A 23,776-nucleotide genomic window follows, 5' to 3' on the forward strand; every position below is an offset into this window, starting at 1 on the left:
GTTAGTAACCATTTTTTTCTTCTTCGAGTGATTGCACATGTCCATTCCACAAGTTCAATGTGGAGATGGGATTGGAGTTTACTTGATTAATGATTGAAGGACCACACATCCAAATCTGGCATGATTGTTACATTGTTGGGAAATGGCATAATGGGAGGCAAAGGTATGCACTGAAGACCAAGTTGCAGCTCTACAAATTTCCAGGACAGGCACTGGGGCTAGAAAGGCTGTAGAGGTTGCGTGTGATCTGGCTGAACCCACTAGCACCTTGTTTGGTGGAGTAACATTGCCCATGTTGAAGCACAAATGTATGCAAGAAGAAATCCACAATGAGATTCTTTGAGAAGAAACTGGAAGGCCATTCATCCTGTCTGCAGTTGCCACAAACAATTGTGTGAGGAAGATCTAAATGGCTTAGTCCTGTCAAAGTAAAATGCTATTGCTGTCCTGAGAACTAATGGGTGGAGTCTTTCCTCATCCTTATGAGCATGAGGTTTCAGGAAGGAAGTTGGCAAATATATTGCCTAATTAATATGGAAGTGAGACACCACCACTTTTGGTAGGAAACTTGGGATGATGGGGTAGGTATACCTTGTCCTTGTAGAACAGTGGTTTTCAAACTTTTTAGGCTGCCTACCCTTTTCCAAATAATGTAGTCTACCGCATACCCCACATCTGAGATAAGGTCATAAGGTTTTGATTAGATTGCCAAGTCCTACTGAATAAAAATGTGTTGTCTGCAATTACAGGATTTTTCTCATGCACCCGCGATGAGAGCTCCCGTACTCCTAGGGATATGCGTACCCTGGTTTGAAAACCACTGTAGTAGAAGACTGTATACAGAGGGACAGACACTAAAGCACGTAATTCATCCAGTCTCCTTTCCCGGGTGATTAACAAAAAGAAAGGCTGAGGGATGGAATAAGAACAGGTACCTAATGGTTCAAAGGCAGGACCCATTAGTTTTGTCAATACCAGATTTAAGTATGATTTAAGATGAGAGGCCTCATCTGGAGTACTGTGTCCAGTTTTGGGCCCCACACTACAAGAAGGATGTGGATAAATTGGAGAGAGTCCAGCGAAGGGCAACAAAAATGATTAGGGGTCTAGAGCACATGACTTATGAAGAGAGGCTGAGGGAGCTGGGATTGTTTAGTCTGCAGAAGAGAAGAATGAGGGGGGATTTGATAGCTGCTTTCAACTACCTGAAAGGGGGTTCCAAAGAGGATGGCTCTAGACTGTTCTCAATGGTAGCAGATGACAGAACGAGGAGTAATGGTCTCAAGTTGCAATGGGGGAGGTTTAGATTGGATATTAGGAAAAACTTTTTCACTAAGAGGGTGGTGAAACACTGGAATGCATTACCTAGGGAGGTGGTAGAATCTCCTTCCTTAGAGGTTTTTAAGGTCAGGCTTGACAAAGCCCTGGCTGGGATGATTTAACTGGGAATTGGTCCTGCTTCGAGCAGGGGGTTGGACTAGATGACCTTCTGGGGTCCCTTCCAACCCTGATATTCTATGATTCTATGATTCTATGATAAGTCCCTAGGGGAAATAGGATCCTCTATATGGGGGTATAAGTGATCCAGACCCTTCAAAAACCTGACTGAATGGGATTGGAGAAAAGAGAGCAATTATCAGTCGAAGGGTGGAAAACCAAGATAGCTGCCAGGTGGACCTGAAGAACTAATGGCAAAAACTTGCTGATTTAGGTACAAGAAATAATCCAGCACATGTTGTATTGGAGCCAGAACTGGGGAAATCCCTTTCTGTTGGGACCAGAGGGAGAATCTCTTCCAATTTGCCAGGCAAGTATACCTAGTAGAAGGTTTTCTACTATTCAAGAGCACATCTTGTACCCCCTTTGAACAGCTCACCTCCTGAAGTGTTAATCACGGAGCATCCAGGCTGTCAGGTGAAGGGCCTCTAGGTTGGGTTGGAGGAGGTGACTGTGGTCCTGTGAGATCAGATCCAAGTCCAGCAGTAGTGTCAACAAAGCCTTGTCTGAGAGGCTCAGCAGGATGGAATACCAGTGTTGGTGAGGCCACACTGGTGCTATGAGTATCACATGGGTGTGATCTTGCTTGATTTTTAACAACACTCCGAGTAGGTGTGGAACAGGGCAAAATGCATACAGAAACTTGTCTGTCTAGGCAAACATGAATGCATCTGAGAGAAATCCTGGACTGTGACCTCCTCACAAACAAAACTGATTACACTTCCTGTTGAGTTTGATTGCAAACACGTCTATGTACGGAATTGGAAAATGAACTTGGCTACATCTGGGCAGAGAGACCACTCATGATGACTGTTGAAAGACCTGCTTAACCGATGTGCCAGGCTGTTCTGGACACCCAGAAGGTGGGAGGCTTTGAGGAGGACTGAGTTGTCGATATAAAAGTCCCACAGCAGCATTGCTTCTTGGCATAGCAGAGTCAATCGGTCCCCTCCTTGCCTGTTCACATATACATAGCCACCGTATTGTCTGTAAGTATTAGCAAATTCTTTGCCTTGATATGAGGAAGGAAAGCATGTTAAGCTAACTGAATGGCTGTCAACTCTCTTACATTTATGTAGAGAGTTAAATCCTGGGAAGTCCATAGCCCTTGAGTATGCAGGGATCTGAGGTGGGCTCCCCAGTATAGGGTTGAAGTGACTGTAACTAAGGTCAAAATGGGTTGAGAGGATCAAAGGGAACCCCCATGCACACATTGGAGGGTCTGTCCACCACTCCAGGGAGGCTAAGATTCATGCAGGCACCCAATCTACCACGTCCAGAGAATGACAAACTGAAGAGTACAATGAGCTCAGCCATCCCTGTAGCTTCCTGAGATGAAGCCTAGCATGACAAACCATGTGAGTACATGAGGCCATGTGCCCCAAATGTCTGAGGCAATTCCGTATTGTTGTGGTAGGATGGGCCTCCAGGTCTAAAGAAATGGCCAGCATCCTCTGGAACTTAGTCTGTGGGAGCAATGCCTTGGCTTCCATACGGTCCAAGACTGCTCCTATGAACTCTATCCTTTGTACAGGTGACAGGACTGACTTTTCCTCGTTGATGAGCCATCCTAGTGGACCGAAGATGGATTGGATCACAGCCACACTGGACAGCACCTGGTTTTGGACTGGCCTCTCACTAACCAGTCATCCAGGTGTGAGTTGCCTCTTGCCTGCCCCATGAAGAGAGAGGGAAAGGAAGGAGGAGATGAGATGCCCCTGGCTTACCCTCTGCAAAGAGAATACAGTAGAATCTCAGAGTTGCAAACACCAGAATTACGAACTGATCAGTCCAACCACACACCTCATTTGGAACAGGAAGTATACAATCATGCAGCAGCAGAGACCAAAAAAAAAAAAAGCAAATACAGTACAGGACTGTGTTAAACATAAACTACTAAAAAATAAAGGGACAGCATCATTTTTTTCTGCATAGTAAAGTTTCAAAGCTGTATTGAGTCAATGTTCAGCAGTAAACTTTTGAAAGAACAACCATAATGTTTTGTTCCGACTTATGAACATTTCAGAGTTACGAAAAAACCTCCATTCCCCAGGTGTTTGTAACGGTGAGGTTCTACTGTACATCCAGCAACAGAATTGACTCCTGTATCTTGTAGTTTAAGAAGTGCCATCTTTTTGAAGTTTCCTTTTAACTGCCCGTGCTTTAACTCTTCCTTAATATGCCAAAGTGAACCACTATAGTGTGTGGCTACTGGTGCCACTCTCTTTTGGTTTGTTACCATTTCCCCTCTGTTAGTGACTGTCAATCCTAAAAGGCCTCCCTTCTTGTTGCCTTTTCTGCTTTTTGTATTAAAAAATTACCCTACACAAAATGTTATATCTTTATCTTTGAGGCAAACATTTTCTTCTTCAAAAGACTAGCCTCTCTTCCTTTCTAGCTTTCATTTAGCAGCCTGCAAGGATTCTTTGTGGGTAGTTTTTTTGCCAGGACTGCCATCTTTCATCTCTGCAAGCTGTTTCACTACCCATAATCCTGTAGCCATGGGGGTTAGGGAACAGTTCCTGGAAATGCCTTTAGATGATCACAAATGGAGTCAGACCCTTTCCTTTACAAAGATTTATTTGTAGAAATGAAATTCCAGCATTTTTCACATTGAACCAAAATTTTATTACAGTTGGGGAAGACTGCACCCAGAGGCAATGCTGACCAGTATATAAGGCACTGACCTGTGACTCACAAACCTGGATTCTATTCTTGGCTCTCCATGTCACCTCTCTGTTTCTCTATCTATAATATAGGGAGGATATCGACCCCTCGCAGGCCTCCTTTTCTTCTGGGGCACTGGGGATTCGGACTGGTGTCAGTAGTCTGCTTGTGTGCAGAGCCGTGGCAGTGCTGAGCGTCTCTCGAGGAGTCCTTCCTCAGCCCCAGCTCACGTGTCGATGGTGCCGGTGTACTACGCACCAAGGAGGAGGTGCGTGGGGTGGGACCTGCCGACCTGGGGTCAGATTGTGGGCAGAGTGCAACCTCCATGAGGAGGATCGTAAGCCGCTGCTCCCTGTCCTTAAGGGTCCGGGGACGAAGCCCCCAGCAGATCTTGCAGTGGTCCTTCTGATGACTCTCCCCCCAAACACTTCAGACAAGAAGAGTACAGGTCGCTCCTGGGCATAGACTTGTCACAGTCCTCGCAGGGTTTAAATCCCGGGGAACGAGGCATGCCCCAGTGCCGGGAGAGTGTTGGGGGGAGAGAACCCCCCAAAGGAAACTTATGAAAACTGTAACTAACTGCTAATACTAATAAACTACTACTAACTAAACTACAATTATGTACACAGAAAAATGGAGACTGCCAAGTAAGTCGCTTGCCGAGGCAAGAGCTACGGGATGTTCCAGCTAGCCGTCACTGGCGGTAAGAAGGAACTGAGGGGGTGGCGGGTTGGCAGGGCCGTATATCGAGCGCCATGAAGTCGCGACCCCAGGAGGCACCCAGGATGACCCTACGGATACTGCTAGGGGAAAAATCTTCCGGCTGTCGTGAACACGGCGTGCGCGCACCTAATTGGAATTGACATGAGTAATTGCTCGAAGAAGAAGTTTAGTAGTGTTACTGGCTTGGTATATTTGATGGTAGAATAACCACCAGTCTGGGGTGCGTCTGCCCTATTTCTCAGCAGTTCATCCTGAATTTGGCATCCTCAGCTGTGACCCACTGAGGCATGGTGACTACTATATGAAGCTTAATTCTAGATGTTAACCCCACAGGGAAAAGACTGCCTCTTTACTACATGTCTGTGCAACACCTAGCACAGTGAAGTCCCAGACCATGACTTGAGCCTTGTAGGCATAATAAATAATTTGTGCTTCACTGGTACACCTCCCTATACAGGCCCCAATTCAGCTACGTACTTAAGCACATGCCCAACTTTGAAGTCACTGGGACTACTCATGTGCTTAAAATTAGGTGTATGTTTAAATACTTTGCTGAATTGGGGACTTTAAGCATCATTTGTAAAGCATTCTGCCACAGCTTAAGTGACACCATGAGCTTCACCTATTGTAATGTAGCTGTCAGCCAGTTTATGAGCTGACACAGGTGTATAGAGACACTTTCCAAATGAGATCTACCAATAATAAATATTGGAGTCCGCAATTTATAATACATTACTCCAGAAAATGTGGTCACCTAGCAGCCAGCTACCATATGGTCGTCTCGTTTCAAAGACTATGAACTCCAGACTGCCGTAATGTGAACAAATCATGGCATTATCCTAATAAATTGAGGACTACATCTGTTAACCTACACTTGCACCACTTGCATAGTGAGGCAACAGAATGATTTATAGTTCCAGACTTCACATCATTATGAAATGGTACATGAATAGACATGTGTGCAGTCAACAGCTCCTGGAACAGATAGAAATCTAGCCATGTCATAAACTTCAGACATTATTTCCTGCTAATGCTGAACCTCTTTGGAACTATTAATATAATGACCAGATCTTCTCAGAATGACATCTGGAAACTAGTGACTCACGAACATCCATATGTTCCCAACTGTAGTTTGATGACAAATTATAAGAAATACTGAGTCTAAAGCATCTTTGACAACAGTAGCTAATGAATAACTTCTAATAGTTTGACTCATTTTAACTCATCATATGGAGCCTACTCATAAAATTTGTGCACAGTGCAAAGATGAAAATCCATTTCTATACATGTGGCTTTTGTGTGCTAATAAAAAGAGATCATTTCAAGCTATTTCTATTTTGCATTTTATTTAAAGGAAAGAAGCAGTACGGCAAGATTTAAAGGTGTAGCTGTAGCTCAGAAAGAACTTATAAGATAATACAGAGATAATTTACTACAAAACTGCCGTGGCCAATGGGAAGTTTTACCCGCTACTGGTTCCAGCCCCAGCAACAAAACATATGCATCATGTTACTCCTGGGGGAATTCTGTGCCAAAAAAAAAAATTCTGCACACAATCTTTTAAAATTCTGCAAAATTCTGCATATTTTATTTGTCAAAATAACACAATGTAATCACACCAGTTTCAATTGCTTTAGTAATTTATTTCAAAATACCTGTCAGCAAGTATGACTGTAACAATACAAGTATCAGAGGGGTAGCTGTGTCAGTGTGTATCCACAAAAACAACGAGGAGTCCGATGGCACCTTAAAGACTGACAGATTTATTTGGGCATAAGCTTTCGCGGGTTAAAAAACACTTCTTCAGATGCAACAATACAGACACACAAAAATTCTCCTAGGAGTACAGAGTTAAAGAAACCCTACAACAACCCACTTCCTGTTACTCTGCCTCCTCCCCCCCAAAGCCCAGTTGCAGGGCGCCCTCCCAGCCGAGACACCTGCACCTGGCCCCCCCAGGGCCCAGCTGCGGAACCCTTCCCCCAATCCAGATACCTGCACCCCAACTCCCAGAGCCAAGGGATACAGAGGGAGAAACAGCCTGATGTTGGGTCCTGGACTGGTATGGAGTTTCCTGCATGCTGCCTCCTTCCTTCAGGGCATGCTGAGAACTGCAGCTGCCGGGAACCCTTCAGTTCCCTCCCCCTCCCTCCAGCCGTTTCTTCTATTTGCGAGCTGGGCTCTGCCAGGTCCAGCACCCCCAAGTGGTGGCCAGCGGCTCTGCAGCCCACTTCTGTGGGGGGAAAAGGAAATTCTGCACACAGAACATTAATTTCTGCAAAATTCTGCATTGCACAGTGGCACAGTGGTAAAAATGTGTTGAATGAAAATATGCTAAGGCCTAAGGTTTCTTTTAATTGTCCAAGAACCAAGAGTTTCTTTGCTTATTTTTTAATTTTTCTTCATTTTATCTATCTGCCTTAGAACTTGCTTACACCCCTCTTCGCTCATCTAACAACGTGGTACTAGTTGATTGTATAATAACATATTTCCATGGAATTCATATTGATTACTGATCATTTCATCCACCCTGCACAGGAGAGGGGTGCTGCATAGTCCTCACAAGTAAGTTAGATTATAGCCTGTTTAAAGGCCATATAAATCAATGCAGCCAAGGTGATTATGCTTTTTGTTGATTCCAGGAGTTTATGGTTAGATACTAAAGGTGGAGCCATTGGAAATGCAGATTAGTCAAAAAAGTGAAATGTTCTATAGTAGTGTAATGATATCAGCTAATCTTTGGTTGGAAGCCTGCCTGGTGTCCTGGCAGCTCCAATGCCGCCCCAGGTCCTTTGGTGGGCTGCCACTGAGCTCCCAGGGCCTCCAGGCTCTCAAGTCTTTGGCAGCTCACCTTGTGGGCTGCTGATGAGCCCCAGACCCCAAGTTCCCCAGCTCTTCAGTAACCAGGAGCCTGGAAGCTCCTGGCTCCTCCATAGCTCACCTGGCAGGTTACCATGAAGCTGAGGTTGCCAAGAAGCATATTTCATTTTTAAAACTCCAAATGTGCTCTCCCCCCCATCAAAATAATATTTACTTTCCTATTACACTTTTATTACTTCCAAAAAATCTTTTCATACATGCCATTTTATCTGCAAATAATCTCATTCTGAAAGCAAGTGGGAAAGTTTAGAGAAAAGCACTTCATGTTTGCTGCAAACTGTCTGATCTGGAAAGAATATAGGAACCTTGCTGTATGAAATTCTAGGACAGGAAGCTATTTTTATCAGGATTAAAATTTTCTAATGCAGATTATCAAAAATATACCAGCAATGGAAATCAAAACCTGGAACTGCTGTCAGATTATTTCTCTATAACAGGAATCATGATTTTACCATGAAGCTCATGGTATTTGGTGTTTTTCTTCAGATATGTCTACACTTCAAGCTGGGGTGAAAATAGCCATAGCAATGGAAGTAGGTAGCTGCCCTGAGTATGTGCCTGGGGTCTTGGATGGGTACATACTCGGGACAGCTAGCCTGGTTGCAGCTCTCACTGCTGGGGCTACATTCTCTTTTTAGTGCACTAGCTTGATGAGAGCTAGTCCAGGTATTTCTCCTCAAGACAGGAATCTCACCGCCTTAAAATCCCAGATTCCTGGAATCCAGCAAACACAAAAGAATCTCAGTTTTCATTTAAAACAAAAGCGCGTTTCTAGCCCTTGTAGTTGAGGAGAACAGCTTGAAAATGTGACCCAAGTGCACCCTAAAAGCTCAAAACAAAGGGCAGGGGAGCAAAGAAAAAGACCCCAGCATTCATTATTTTTTAAAACCTCATGATTTTAAGCCACTTATGATTTTTTGGGGCCTGACTCATGATTTTTGAACTTTTGGGTTTGGCAACCCTCATATATATGTTGTTGAATAAAAGGCTGTTATTATGTCACTTAGGGCTTTATTCTGCTCTCATTTAAACAAGTATAACTCCATTGACATTAGTGGAGTTACTCCTGATTTTATACTGGTGTGATTCTGGTTCTTGGTCCAGTTCTCCTTTATGTTACAGCCCCTTTACACTACTCGGGAGTGTAAAGGTGTTTTAAACCCATTGGAATCACCCCTCATGGAATGCCCCTGTGTGAGTTGGTTCCCCAGATGATGCAGAACCACAGAATAGCTCTTAGCCACTATTCCTTGCTGTCTCTGGCATTAGGGACATGTAGAGGAGAAAGTGGGTGTGGCCTGAGCATAACCTTAATTACAAATGAGCCCCAAGAAGGATGCTGCAGTAAAGCATAAATCAGAATATCCCCAAGGCTCTCTAACTTATTAAATGAGGCCAGACCCAGAATAATAGAAGTACAAAGATGGTTTACAGCCATCTTTGTCCCACCCTGCATTTCTGCACCATAGCTCAGCTGGAATGAAGTATCTGGCCCTTAGTTTTGAAACTATCAAAACTCCGTAATGCAGTTTCCCTCATCCTCCAATTCCCATCCTTACATTTCCTTGTTAATAATTGAGTTTCAGTCTCTTCTCACACATTACCGCTCCGGTCCCATTTCAAGCACCAAGTCAGAAGTGTTGTGTTCCAGCTGCTTTACATGACTGTGATGTAAATATCTCAATTTTTAAATAAAATTTCCACCTGTTTCTTCTCAAAATTCTAGTCTCCATTTCAATTCCTCTTTCCAAGCCCAGTTCAGAAAACATATGATTAATAAAAATAATACTTTGCTCTTATTTACCTCCTCTCATCTGAAGATTTCAAAGCACTTTGGAAACATTAATTAATCCTCATAACACATCTCTAAGGTAGGGAAGTATTTGAGATATAAACAGGTTTCAGAGTAGCAGCCGTGTTAGTCTGTATTCGCAAAAAGAAAAGGAGTACTTGTGGCACCTTAGAGACTAACCAATTTATTTGAGCATAAGCTTTCGTGAGCTACAGCTCACTTCATCGGATGCATACTGTGGAAAGAGTAGAAGATCTTTTTATACACACAAAGCATGACAAAATGGGCGTTTACCACTACAAAAGGTTTTCTCTCCCCCAACCCCACTCTCCTGCTGGTAATAGCTTATCTAAAGTGATCACTCTCCTTACAATGTGTATGATAATCAAGTTGGGCCATTTCCAGCACAAATCCAGGTTTTCTCACCCTCCACCCCCGCCCCACTACCACCTTCCTGGACACTATGGTGCTAATAAACGATGGTCACATAAACACCACGCTATACCGGAAACGATGGTCACATAAACACCACCCTATACCGGAAACCGCTATTCCTACCTACATGCCTCCAGCTTTCACCCTGACCGCACCACATGATCCATCGTCTACAGCCAAGCTCTGCGATACAACCGCATTTGCTCCAACCCCTCAGACAGAGACAAACACCTACAAGATCTCTATCAAGCATTCTTACAACTACAATACCCACCTGCGGAAGTGAAGAAACAGATTGATAGAGCCCGAAGAGTTCCCAGAAGTCACCTACTACAGGACAGGCCTAACAAAGAAAATAACAGAACGCCACTAGCCGTCACCTTCAGCCCCCAACTAAAACCCCTCCAACGCATTATTAAGGATCTACAACCTACCCTGAAGGATGACCCAACACTCTCACAAATCTTGGGAGACAGGCCAGTCCTTGCCTACAGACAGCCTCCCAACCTGAAGCAAATACTCACCAGCAACCACATACCACACAACAGAACCACTAACCCAAGAACCTATCCTTGCAACAAAGCATGTTGCCAACTGTGCCCACATATCTATTCAGGGGACACTATCACAGGGCCTAATAACATCAGCCACACTATCAGAGGCTTGTTCACCTGCACATCCACCAATGTGATATATGCCATCATGTGCCAGCAGTGCCCCTCTGCCATGTACATTGGTCAAACTGGACAGTCTCTATGTAAAAGAATAAATGGACACAAATCAGATGTCAAGAATTATAACATTCATAAACCAGTTGGAGAACACTTCAATGTCGCTGGTCACGCGATTATAGACATGAAAGTTGCAATATTACAACAAAAAAACTTCAAAACCAGACTTCAGCGAGAGACTGTTGAATTGGAATCCATTTGCAAATTGGATACAATTAACTTAGGCTTGAATAGAGACTGGGCGTGGCTAAGTCATTATGCAAGGTAACCTATTTCCCCTTGTTTTTTCCTACCCCCCCCCAGATGTTCTTGTTAAACCCTGGATTTGTGCTGGAAATGGCCCACCTTGATTATCGTACACATTGTAAGGAGAGTGATCACTTTAGATAAGCTATTACCAGCAGGAGAGTGGGGTGGGGGGAGAGAAAACCTTTTGTAGTGGTAAACACCCATTTTGTCATGCTTTGTGTGTATAAAAAGATCTTCTACACTTTCCACGGTATGCATCTGATGAAGTGAGCTGTAGCTCACGAAAGCTTATGCTCAGATAAATTGGTTAGTCTCTAAGGTGCCACAAGTACTCTTTTTCTTTTTGAGATATAAAGAAATTGAAAGACAGAAGTTAAATGATTTCCCCCTGGTCACCCAGTAAGTCAGTGGCAGTGCTTAGAACACAATTAGCAATCCTGAGATGCAGTCTCCTACTCTAACCACTACAGCAATGCTTCCTCCCTCCAGACACTGATCTTATTTATACAGGAGTCAAGATGGACTAATCCCATTGAAATGAGACTGGGGTGTAATTGAGATGAGAATCTGGCCCTGCTGGTCTTCTCTTTTCACTTCCCCCATTATCATTTGCCCTTTTTCTCAAAGATAATACGCAGGTTCCATGCTGAGCCTATCATACCACTGCTTGATTATATAAATGGTCTCTGAGAACTCAGTACACTGAAGCTGAGAGTGGAATGCATCACTAGGGAGAGACAGACTCAATATGAGCAGTAAAAAGAGGCCAGCTGTAATCTATTTCACGTTCTAAACTGCATTTAGAAATGATATTATTTGTACAGTGGCACAAAAGGTTAGGTCTCCCATTTGAAGAGGCAATAATGCAGAAACTTCACTGGGATAAGAGTCTTCAGACAAATTAATTGCCTCATAAAATGAGAAACCCGATTCTTTTATTCCTTAATTAAAATTAAACAGGAAAAGAATCTTAAATTGATTTATCAACCTGTCATTTGCAAACATAATAATGGTTTCTCCACAGGATGAGTAAGAAATAAAGCTAACAAGTAGAGTCTTTCCAGGAACCATTGATTTGCAGCTTCAGCGTTCTTGTCTGTCTTGTTGGAATGCATACCAAGCATGATCACATCACATAATATATTTTTATTAATGTGCTCTGTTACTAATTGGAATGGTGCAAATTCAGTCGAGACATATAATGTGCTCTGAAATACCAGCATGGATTCTCTCAAGACTGTTTGCAAAGTAGCTCTCAAAGGAGTTTGCAGGAATTAGGCAACATCAGCTACACAGAGACCTTTGTTGACATCACAGTGAACCAGTCTATTGACTTTCTAAAGGCTATCTTTGCTAAATTTACATTCTGCTTATTTCAAGGTCTTTTTTGGTCTCTTGAACCATTTCACTGCTATATTTGGTCACTGAGTTATTATTACAAGGCATTAATATAATGGACCTGTTATAGCATAAAATTAGAGAGGAAAAAAGCTTAGTAGGACATCTTGTCCATTTCCCTGTCAATGGACGAGTGTTTCTTAGAGCTCATTCTTGAGTGCTTTGTCCACTCTACTTCTAAATTCCTCAAGCAATAAGGCTGACACAATTACCCTTTGGACAATATTCCAGTGTAGCAGACATGGCTGTTAAGGTTTTCCCTGACAATAAGTGTCATTTTTTCTTTGCTCAGTTTCAGTCCATTACTCATAGTTTAGCCCCGGTGGGCCACTCTAAACAATTCCTCTTTCTCTTAGTTGATTAAGCCCTTCAGTCAAATAGCTGTAGATAGATAGCTTGTCACCACAACCCAAGCAATGAAACTCTTTTAGCCACTTAGCCAATTATATATAATGGGACTCATTCTCCCTTACTTTTACACTTGTGCAAAGGCATTGTAAAATTTTACCGCATCGTATCTTTGTATTCATTTTGCACAGGACTAGATGCTAATCTCCCACTGGGAAGTCTTCCTGGGGATGCTACAAACAGACCCTGAGTTATGGCTGCAGGGTCATGTGACCAAGTCACCTGGTACTGGACTCCATATTAGTATTTTTCCACTAACCAGGGGTGGGAACCCCACTGAGAGACAAAGGATTACCGCCCTATGCAAAAACTATTTAAGGCAGGGGAGTGACATCATCAGGGTTCATTCTTTATTGACTCCCCACCCAACAAGGAAGACTGCTGAAAACACCTGAGAAAAGACTGAACTGGGGGGAAGAACTGAGCTCAGCCTAAAGGGTTTTCTAGTGTGTAAAAGGAATATCTGGATTTTTAAGATGCAAGCAAGTCTCTGCAATCTGCCTAAAACATCATTTAGGGTGAGAATTTGCTGCTTATAACCAATTTCTTTAGTATATTAAGCTTAGATTGCATGTTTGTTTCATTTACTAGGTCATCTGCTTTGATTGGTTGACTATCCCGTATAACCACTTAAAATCTATCTTTTGTAGTTAATAAACTTGTTTTGTTTAAAACCAGTGTGTGTGGAAATCATAACTTGGGACAGAAAGCTGTGTATCTCTCTCTCCACACTGAGGGAGGGGGCAAATTTCATGAGTTTACATTGTATAGTTCTCTGTGCAGTGCAAGACGGATACACTTTGGGTTTACACTCCAGAAGGGATGTGCACTTGAGTAACTGGGCAATTCCTTAGCTAGCCATCCCATGCAGAGCTGATCTCAGCATGTGTGTGTACAGCTGCAGCTGGGTGTGTCCCTACTTGTATGTGTGCTGGTAAAATGCAAGGGAAGGCTTGGCTGGCTTGCCTCAGCAATACAGTGTAAAGGGAGCCCAGGCTGATAAGTCAGGCGGGCTCAGTGGTACCCCAGTTCCAGGCGGCACCCCGAAGAGGTGGGGAAACCCACCACAGGCATCTTTTATTTTCTATGTGGGAAAACAGACAGCAAAAGGAGAGCAAAAGTCTATGTTCTGCAGTCTTAGAAAATCATCAAACATTATGTGCGAACATGGAAAAGAAGTAACAGTATTTCTTATATTGTTGCGTAGATTGGGGTTCAAAAAGATCTCTGGTGTCCTTAAATATGTCCTTTATTAGTCACTACTTACACTCTTCAATTCTTAAAGCACAAATACACTTTCACAGTTACACAATAAAACAAGGTTCACAATAGTGCAGTTGGGCTCTCACTTCACTTCATTCTTAGATCTCACTGACTGGAGACATCTCTTATATACTCATGAGGGCATGGCTGACAACATGCTAGAAGGTTCAAGGAAAATGTAGTTCTCAGAAAGTTTGGAAAGTTCCACGAGATTCTACAGAGGTCCAGAACATTCGAGGAGGTTAGTGAAAAATGAATTCACATACAGAATACCTGAGACATTTTACTTCAAAAATTCTATTTTCCCTTTTGTCGCTAACAACAAAAACAGCACCCTGAGCCTGGCGCCCCCCCCAAGCCTGGCACCCTTGACTGTTGCCTGGGTGCCTGCCCCTAAATCCGGCCCTGCTGATACCCCTTTGTCTGCCTGCTGATGGATGCCAAAACAGCTTTCTCATTCTGCTTATATTTCCAAAACTCTGTTGTATCTGTTTCAAAAGCTGGGAAGGCTTCCTGGGGTTGCAGGCTCCATCCCCCACTATGCTCGTTAAATGGCCTCCCCCTCACCACATTTAGCCTTATGGCTTTGTTTACCTTTCCTGTGCATATACTTTTCATTGTCTTCTGAAGTATTACCTGGCTCAATTTATATTGCAGCCACAGGAAAACGGACGAACCAACATTCCTTTGTCTCGGACAGGCTGGGCTTTTGCATTGCTTGCAATCACCTTTTAAGAACATATTTCTAGCACACATCTATAATTCTCTATACAGCACCTAGTACATACATCACACAATAATAATGATCAGTGTGTTACTGATTTCCATACGATACCTTACATGACACCTTTTTAGATACAGATTATGACAACAGTATTTTGGGGCAACAGCCACAGCAGGTTGAGACAACAGAGCCTCAGGGCCTGGGCAATCAGACCAAGTGGACTTGCCACTTCCTGACAGCAGTAGTGCTGATGTTGCAGGGGAGCCCTGAAGATCCAGGTGATAGCGCTGGCACCTCAAAGACTAGTTGAACATTGGTGGCAAGTTTAGTTATTAGTATAAGCATTTGTAATTGTTATATTAATGTTTGGTTGTTTTAAGAGTTACATTTGGGTTTGGAAGGGAAGATATGGTATTGGGGAACTATGCCTTTAAGCATTAGTCTTCCTAAACAGAGTTTGGGCAGGGCACTATGAAGCTCTTGTTGTTATTCACAGACAGACACAAAATAAAGCAGATTTCTTGCAAGCATCTTAAGCACTGAGGCCCAGATCCTCAAAGGCATTTATACTCCTAACTCATGGGAAGTTAGGAGTGTAAATACCTATTGAGGATTGGGGCCTGAATGATCATTGAGCACCACACAGGTAACTATATTGTTAACCTGACATCAATCCTGGGCAAAATAATGGAAAAGCTGATTTGGGATTCAATCTATAAAGAACTGAAGGATAGGAATATAACTAGTGCCAGTCAACATGGGTTTATGGAATAGGTCTTGTCAAACAAATCTGATTTCATTCTTTGATATCAATGATTAAAAGTTTGATTGATAAAAGTAACTATGAAGATGTAACAGATCTTTGTAAGGCATTTGACATAGTACTGCATGCCTTTCTGATTTGAAAATTTAGCACCATATAATATCAAAGCACACATTAAATGGATTAAGAACTGGCTAACTGACAGAACTCAAAAAGTAGCTGTCAATGGGGAATCATCAAATGGGGTTTTGCAAGGATTGGTATAAGCCTGAGGCTATTCAACATTTTCATGAATAAAATGTTCGATGACACAAAGATTAACGGAGTGATAAAATAATGATGGCGACAGAGAAGTCATATAGACAGCCTGGATCATTTGGTAAGCGCCCATTCGGCCCATTCAAACAAAATGTATTTCAATACAGTCAAATGCAAAGTTATACATCTAGGATCAAAAAATGCAGGTCATACCTAGAGGATGGAGGACTGTATCCTGGAAAGCAGTGACTGTGACAAGGATTTAGGGGTCACAGTGGACATACAACTCAATATGAACTCCCAGTGCAATGCTGTGGCAAAAATGGCTAATGAGATCCTTATAAACAGGGGAGTAGCAAACAGGAGTAGGCAGTTGATTTTACTTCTGTAAACAACATTGGTGAGATCAATAACAGAATACTGCAAACAATTCTGGTGTCCATATTTTGAAAAGAATCTAGAAAACCTGAATAGTGTGCAGAAAAGAGACACAAAAATGATTCAGGGCCAGAAAAAATGCCTTACAGTGAGAGACATTTGGAGCTAAATCAGTTTAGTTTGTCAAAAAGATTGAGAGGTAAACTGATTACAGTGTTTAAGTACTTTCAACACTTTTCTTTTCAAGGAAAGAAAATACTGGTGACTGAAGGGCTCTTTACTCTAGTGAAGAAAGGCACAAGAACCACCAGTGGGCTGACAAATTCAAATTAGAAATTAGGCACAATTATTTAACAGTGATGGTGATTAACCATTGGAACTAACTATTAAGAGAAGTGGTAGATTCTCCATATCTTAGAGTCTTCAAATCAAGACTAGATGGCTTTCAGGAACATATGCTTTAGTCAAACCCAACTTACGCTTCAGTCAAACACAAATTATTGGGCTCAGTGGGTGAAAATTAATGGCCTGTGATATATGGGAGGTCAGACTCTTGATGTAATGGTCCCTTCTGGCCTCAAAATTTATGAACTTATGAATCTTCATTCGGTCCCTCCTCATGAAGGGCAGTCTACCAGGGCATGGATTCAGAAAGACCTGCTGGAGAACACAGACACCATTACCGGATCATATAAATGCAAGAGGTAATAGTATGAACTGTAATGGCCCAAAGTTATTCATTTTCCCCACTTATTCCTAACAAGTAGTACCATCCAGGAGATTTCAGTTACTTTCCTTATACTATAACTGTAAATTCAGATTATAATATCTATGTACAATCTAAAAGATTAACAAATTTTATTGGTATTGGAACAAGGATGCCAAAGGGTGCAAGTTGCATCCGATGAAGTGAGCTGTAGCTCACAAAAGCTTATGCTCAGATAAATTTGTTAGTCTCTAAGGTGCCACAAGTTCTCCTTTTCTTTTCTCTGGCTAGAATCCATTACACCTGGCAGTAGGTTGCTCTACTATTTTGTCAGCCTCTGGCTAGCACTCCATCTAGGCACTGGGGTTTTCTTGTTACTTTACTCCTTAAAGATGAGCAGCCTGACTGGCTCCTAAACCAAGCAATATTCAAATGTAGCCTCTTGCTCAAAAAAATCAAGTATTATCACAGATGTTCAGCCCCTTTAATAATCAGGTGTCTTTAAAGGGTCTGAAGTTAGCCACCCAAAAATAAAAGCTCCCAAAAGCACGAGTAACTTTCTAAAATTCAGGTCTGTATCTACAGTGTTAAAGTTTAGAAATAAACCATAGATGTGGATAGGAACATAAGAATTGCCCTACCAGATCAGACATGAGGTCCATCTAGTCCAGTATCCTGTCTTTGCCAGTAGCCAGTATCAGGTGCTTCAGAGGAAGGTGTAAAAACCCTGCAGTAAACAGATGTAGGATAAGCTAAGACCCACATTAGGTCTCATCTGATATCAAATGATTAGAGACTGTTAAGCCCTGAAGCATGAGGTTTAATATCCCTCTGAAAGTTTTATCATTAATTACGATAATTCTGGATATTCTTGATAGCCATATAAGTGTCCAGTTCCTTTTTAAATTTTCCTAAATTCTTGGCCTCAATAACATCCTGTGGCAATGAGTTCCTAGTCCACTTATTTGTTGTGTGAAAAATTTTCCATTTTTTGTGTCAGTTCTGAATTTTGTCATCTTTTAAATTCACTAAACATCCCCTTGTGTTATGAGACAGAAGAATAGAACTTCCTGATCTCTTCCCTATACAATTCATTTTGTGAAGATGTTATGCTGATTCTATACAAACAGGGGAACAGTATCAGATCTAGATAATACTTAGTCCTGCCTTGAGTGCAGGGGACTGGCCTAGATGATCTCTCGAGGTCCCTTCCATTTCTATGATTCTATTTGCATAGAATGAGTTTGATTCTGAGCTTGTAAGTGGATAACCAAGGGACTACACTATATAAAAAGAGGATGCAATTGTAGTGTAATTGCCATTGATTCTGTAGTGGGGTAAAAACGTTCAGATAAGAGCATTTAAGGGGAGAAACAAAGCTAAAGGGTATAAAAATATGGAAGGGGACATAATCTATACAAGGGTAGGAACAAAGTTTGAACTGAATATAACCAATATAGTGTTCTCTTCCTAATATGCAGATAGCCTGAAACAATAGCTCTCAGAGGTGTGAATGTCCCTTATTCATCTCAATGGATTGTTAATGCTGAAACCCAAGGGTGACAATCAAAATCCTAACATTGTTAGTTATTTCACTACACATCATTTTAGCAGAAATATCCATCTAGTGTGTTTATATCACAATCCCAAACTGCCTCACATATCTTCCAAGGTTCCAAAAGCCTCAACGGTCTCCTACCCAGCTGCCAAGACTCCAAGCTCCCCTATCAAAAACAATTTCTCCAATGTATAAAAACCTACGCCATTAAAAACTGAAAGGGTGGAGATGGCATAAAATAAATTAAATTTAAGATTAAAATAAAATATACAGTTGACATTCTATGTATTCCATATTCACTTTGAATGCTTACATTCAAATTTATGTTGCAGAGAAGACAAAATAGCTTTTTCTAGAACTTGCCTGTATTAACAGGAATAGTTTCTAATCTAATACAGGCTAAGCTGAATTTTTAGTGTGTTCTTGTATGGCGAGGTGATTTGTAGCACAATATGGCACCATATGAGATCTGACACAGTCATATTTTTCTGCCTCTTTTCCCTCTTATTAATCATTGATAGATACCTGGAAGGATTTGCCATTTTCTGATAAGTAAGAACGTTAGCCAAAACACATTACTTTTTATGGAGCACTGAAAACATCTCCACACTGCTAAGGTGAGAGTCATCCCCAGAAGACCCTTTTATTGTAAACCTGTCAAATTGTCTTATGCTGCAGTAGCAACAACAATGTAAGCAGATACACTGCAACAAAAGAAGATGTAGTAGTGCTAAACACCATCCTGAGTCTCTAGAAAGTCATACAAGCAGGAAGCTTTAGGAGAATAATTTCTTTTCTCCACATACACTACTACCTTGCATTTCCCCTTGTGATCATGACATATAAAAGGTTGAGATACTAGTTGTCCCCATTACAGGGCTAGCCGCACTTCTGTGTCATTTTGATTTCTCTGAGTGCACCCCCTTGGTGTTCGCCTCATTCCTTTACCTATCCTGGGGTGGAATCCCAAAATTCTCCCACTTTTAGACCAGAACATGGAGCTACAGTACCCTGTGTCTCAACCATGCTTACCCAGCAGGGCTGATGCACACGCTCTCATGAATAAATAGCTTTTCTTTACCATAAAAAAGTGCCAGTTCTTAGTGATACTAGTGTGATGGATTTGGAGCTGCTCTGTGTAATTACTGAATAAATTAATACTGTATGTTGACCTGGATAATGGGATGTTTGCTATATGAATATATTGGTTTAATTTACTGGGGGGCTGTTGGGAAAAACAAGCAGGAAGGAAAAAGAATGGGTAAAGATAAGCTCCTTCAGCAAACATTTAAGAACTGTTAAGAGACACTGTGAGGACAGGAACAGGCTATTGTGTCGCCAAATATACCACCCAGGATTACAAAACTAAACATACATATATTCGCAAACTAAAACCTTTGTTTAAAAAGAATTACAGTTAAAAATGCTTAAATGCACTCCAACTAACACTAAAAATATTTTTACATTTTTACATTTCCATTACAAAAATTCTACACATTTAAAAAATTCAAATGTTAAAAATCTGGAAATGAAAAATTAAGGGCTCTCCTACTTCCTACTAGGCATATAAACCTTCATGTAATACCACCCCATCTGATTTACACCAGCCAACCAATATTAACTTTGTCCCCTTGTTTGTTCTGTTAAGGAAATATGCTGTTGAATATATATTGTTCATTTTATATATTATTAAATGTGTACCAAATACTCAAAATGAATATATTCCCAGGAAATATTAAGTTATATAGCAGTTCTATATATTCTCATAGTATAACATGTTGGCAGAGTGAATATTTTTATGAATATAAGAAAAGGAGTACTTGTGGCACCTTAGAGACTAACCAATTTATTTGAGCATAAGCTTTCGTGAGCTACAGCTCACTTCATCGGATGCATACTGTGGAAAGTTCCACAGTATGCATCCGATGAAGTGAGCTGTAGCTCACAAAAGCTTATGCTCAAATAAATTGGTTAGTCTCTAAGGTGCCACAAGTACTCCTTTTCTTTTTGCGAATACAGACTAACACGGCTGTTACTCTGAAACCTGTCTTTATGAATATAATTTAAATTCAAGTCTCACCTCTTCCACTGACAGCTGTTAATATTTCTGTGAACTTCCCAACCGTTATTATTGAGAAAGGCTTCACACTTCTCTCCCTGTGATGCAGACAACTATCATTCCCCCCATTTTATAGAGAAGAGAACTTCTGCCAGAGCAGGGAATAAAACTCACATTGCTAATATGGCAGACCCAGCTCTTTGTCTTGTCCCTGTCCTGTTCTGGGGGAGAGACACTCCTCTTCCCCTCACCCACCACAGGGCCTGACTCTAGCTTTCCACTGCCTTTTATTTATATATAGGCTCCAATAACTCTAGTTAACTTGTTCCCTGGCTAATGTAAAATGAGGTATGTGTATTCCTCACAAGTTCTTTATTAGTGTATATCTTTGTAATATATTCCTCCCCTCACCCCAGTCACTCCAAACTCTATAAGGCATCTCTTCTAAGTAAGGCCAACAAAACAAAACAAATTTTGTGATTTTAGCCCAGCTATTTTGGAGAGATGAGCAAAAATAAACAAAAACATTTCTGAAAAAGTCAATAACAAGGACATTTTAGACAACGGAGCTGAGGCTTTTCAAAGGCATGTAGGAGATTTAGAATCACAACTCCAACTGATTTCAATGGGAATTGTGCTTCTTAGTTCCCTAGGCAGCTTTGAAAACCTCAGCTTATAATTTTAATACTATTTTTCTGTTTTCCCCCCCAAAATTCCCTGAAAAACTCTATCGGAGTAGGAAATGTGGTAGTGAAATTTCAGAATGATTAGTTACTCTGGAAAAAATTCATGTATGTAGGTTGAAAATTGGGCTTGAAAAGTTAGCTTCAACTGCTCCATAATAAGTAACAAAACCAAGAGACAAATAATTAAATCATTAAAGTTTGCTGGCATTCCCAGGACATGAATTTAAATCCTCTGAATGTGTTTTTAAAGGTGTCCTAAACCAGAAGAATATAAAAATCCATAGTTAGAGCCATGACCATTATATTTCAAACACTTCAGGTATGTGATAAAAATAAACAGCTTGCCTTGGTCAGTTCAAACTAATTTTGTTGCATTAAGTAAATATGCCAAAGGGGGTTCAACTAAGAAGGTAGCATGAAGCATTTCGAAGACATTATAAAAAAAGAATACTAATGAAAATAAATTTTAAAAATAGAAAAATTAAGTGAACTCAAATTTTCAAAGTGGAAACATAATTTTTAGTGACCTTCATGGAAGCTGCAAAAGAAAATTAGTTGTCCCACGAGGTACTTGTTACTGATCACTGAGCTAAAGAATGGGAGGGAGCAAACTTTTTGGAAATTTTGCATTTCATTTTATTATTAGCTAGTCTTTAAAATTTGATTTTTTTGTAAAGAACATGGTTAGGAAGGAGAGTGTGAGCTTGAGGGGATGGGGCAGGCAATGACAGGGTTGGGATGGGCAGGGGAGGGGCAGAGTGTGAGGGGACAGGGCCGGCAATGACAGGGTTGGGATGGGGAAGGGAGGGGGCTAAGTATAAGGATTTGGGGCAGGCAATGACAGGCTTGGGTGTGGGAAGGGAGGGGGCAGAGTATAAAGCAAGGACAGGCAATGACAGGGTTGGGGTGGTGAAGGAATAGTACTGAGTATGAGGGGCAGGGCATGGAAGGCCTTGGGCAGTGAGATCAGGGGTTCGGAGACAGGGTAGAGTGTGATAGGTAAGGTAACCAGGTGTCCAGTTTTTTACCGGAACACCCGGTAGAAAAGGGACCCTGGCGGCTCCGGTCAGCACCACTGAGCAGGCCGTTAAAAGTCTGGTCGGCGGTTCTGCGGAGCTAAGGCAGGCTAGTCCCTACCAGCCCTGGCTCCGTGCTGTGCCCCGGAAGTGGCCAGCAGGTCCAGCTCCTAGGCAGCGGGGCCACGGGGCTCCACCTGCCCCGAGCACTGGCTACACACTCCCATTGGCCAGGAACCACAGCCAATGGGAGCTGCGAGGGTGATGCCTGTGGGGGAGAGCAGCGCGCAGAACCTCCTGCCACGCCTCCGCCTAGGAGGCAGACCTGCTGGCCGCTACCCGGATGCAGCGCGGTCCGCAGTGCCAAGACAGGCAGAAAACCTGCCTTAGCCCCCCCGCTGCGCCGCTAACTGCTTAGCCCCCCCCCCGCTGCACCCCAACCCTGAGCCCTAACCCTCTGCCCTAGCCCTGAGCCCCCACAAACCTGGAGCCCCCTACTGCACTCCAAACTCCTCATCCCCGGCCCCAATCCAGAGCCCAGAGCCCGCAACCCCAGATGGAGCCCTCATCGTCCCTGCACTCCAACCCCCTGCCCCAACCCAGAGCCCACAACCACAGATGGAGCCTTCATTCCCCCTGCACCCCAACCCCCTGCTCCAGCCCAGAACCCCCTCCCACACCCTGAGCTCCTCTGCTCCATCCCCAGCCTGAAGTCCCCTCCTGAGCCCCTCATCCCCAGCCCCAACCCAGAGCCCACACCCCCAGATGGAGCCCTAACCCCCTCTGCACCCAACCCCCTGCCTCAACCTGCAGCACCCTCCTGAACCCTGAACCCCTCATCTCCATCCCCAACCAAGAGCCAGCACCCCCTCAGCCAGAGCCCTTACCTGCCAGCCCCCAAACCCTCACACTCAGCCCCCTCCCCTACGCAGCCCAACCCTGTCAGTGCCTGCCCCGTCCCTTCCCACTCTGCCCCCTCCCCTCCCCAACCCTGTCAGTGCCTGCCCCGTCCCCTCCCACTCTGCCCCCTCCCCAACCCTGTCAGTGCCTGCCCCGTCCCCTCCCACTCTGCCCCCTGCCCTCCCCAACCCTGTCAGTGCCTGCCCCCTTCCCTCCCACTCTGCCCCCTGCCCTTCCCAATGCTGTCAGTGCCTGCCCCATCCCCTCTCCAACCCTGTCAGTGCCTGCCCCCTCCCCAGCCCTCCCCAACGCTGTCAGTGCCTGCCCCGTCCCCTCCCACTCTGCCTCCTCCCCTGTCCTCCCCAACCCTGTCAGTGCCTGCCCCCTCCCCTCCCCAACCCTGTCAGTGCCTTCCCCGTCTGCTCCCACTCTGCCCCCTCCCCTGCCCTCCCCAACCCTGTCAGTGCCTGCCCCCTCCCCTCCCCAACCCTGTCAGTGCCTGCCCCCTCCCCTCCCACTCTGCCCCTTCCCCAACCCTCCCCAACCCTGTCAGTGCCTGCCCCCTCCCCTCCCACTCTGCCCCTTCCCCAACCCTTCCCAACCCTGTCAGTGCCTGCCCCCTCCCCTCCCCAACCCTGTCAGTGCCTGCCCTGTCCCCTCCCACTCTGCCCCTTCCCCAACCCTC

At 43.2% G+C, this 23,776-nt stretch overlaps 1 long non-coding RNA gene across 2 annotated transcripts; it reads right to left on the reverse strand.

Moving 5' to 3' along the window:
* Positions 1 to 14,028: 14,028 nt before the first annotated feature.
* LOC141989699 (uncharacterized) lies at positions 14,029 to 21,378 on the reverse strand. Of its 2 annotated transcripts, none has more exons than XR_012640025.1 (3): positions 20,511 to 21,378; positions 17,514 to 17,599; positions 14,029 to 16,823 (listed from the first exon to the last, which is right to left on the reverse strand). It is a non-coding gene; the product is annotated as an uncharacterized LOC141989699 (long non-coding RNA). The 2 variants fall into 2 exon arrangements; XR_012640024.1 differs by having other exon boundaries at positions 14,029 to 16,826.
* Between the last annotated feature and the right edge of the window lie 2,398 nt (positions 21,379 to 23,776).

This window comes from Natator depressus, chromosome 1 (assembly GCF_965152275.1).
Source record: "Natator depressus isolate rNatDep1 chromosome 1, rNatDep2.hap1, whole genome shotgun sequence".
NCBI classification, from domain to species: domain Eukaryota; kingdom Metazoa; phylum Chordata; order Testudines; family Cheloniidae; genus Natator; species Natator depressus.